Consider the following 1,206-nt stretch of genomic DNA (forward strand, 5'->3'; position numbering starts at 1 on the left):
GCTCAGATGGGCCGATCTGGAATCTTGCCCCCTTAGCAAAGTGGCAGTTGGTCAAGGCCACACCCACCAGATATGGTATTAGGGGACCACCAAGGTCTAAATAAAGGAGACTTCAGATACAGTATTAGGGGACCACTAAGGTCTATATAAAAGAGACTTCAGATATAGTATTAGGGGACCACTAAGGCCTATATAAAAGCATCCAAAGAGCACCATGTCATTGGGCCTTTTAATCAGAAAAAGGAATTGATGATGAGAGTTGCAGCCCCAATCTATAAAACCATTTTACTATAAACTATATAACTTCCACCATTGAGGACAGAGCTCGGAATGCTTATTTTGAAGATTGCAAATAAGACTTCATTAACTGATAACCCTCTTCCTCTGAACCCATGCATATGCTATCACATGCTGTATATTTTATCTTGCTTGCCTGGATTGCTGCTCTACTGACAGTTTTGCTGTGTCATTTTCAGGACCCAGAGTGCTGACTGCATCTGTGATTTTAGTCTGCTCCATTTTTACTTCAATTGCTTCTCTGATATTCAGTGCATTTTCCATCTTATTGATTCATTTCCAAAGACCGTTTCATTTTCGGCCCATTTTCAACCTCACTAATTATTTTGACATTAGTAATTCTATCACCCAGCACACACTTAGTCACAGTTTTAGATGAAAACGACACAAAGGGTTTCTTTTTAAAGGGAGCAGACAGCCCTGGTCAGCCTTTCAAACTTCGGTTACTAGTTAATTAGACAGAAGGAATATCTGGCTCTTAGCAGCTGCAGATTTTAAGGAAGGCTTGGGTCGTAAAAAGCGCCCAAACTTCAGTTGATATCGTCGCCGTTTTGTACTGAAGATGGTACTGTGATTGATCACTCGGGCAATTGAGTTCACCTCCACTTTGCTCCTTTCTGGCTACAGCTTGAGGATTCTTGAATCTGGGGTCCTAGCAGATAATTAAACTCCTTCATGACTTGCAGCCAAAGACAGATGTTTGTCCAGAGAACAAATTCAAGGACAGATGTACTGAATTTCTGTGATTTGATATTGTAATGTTTTCAGTGTGTGATTTAGGATTACAAAAACAGCAATAAATGCTTTATCACAAAAAATAAATAAACAGTTATCTCATTACAGTTAAACTGAATCAGAATCAGAATTAGCTTTATTGACCAGGTATGAAGACACATACGAGGAATTTTC

Source organism: Etheostoma spectabile, chromosome 16 (genome assembly GCF_008692095.1).
Source record: "Etheostoma spectabile isolate EspeVRDwgs_2016 chromosome 16, UIUC_Espe_1.0, whole genome shotgun sequence".
NCBI lineage: Eukaryota > Metazoa > Chordata > Actinopteri > Perciformes > Percidae > Etheostoma > Etheostoma spectabile.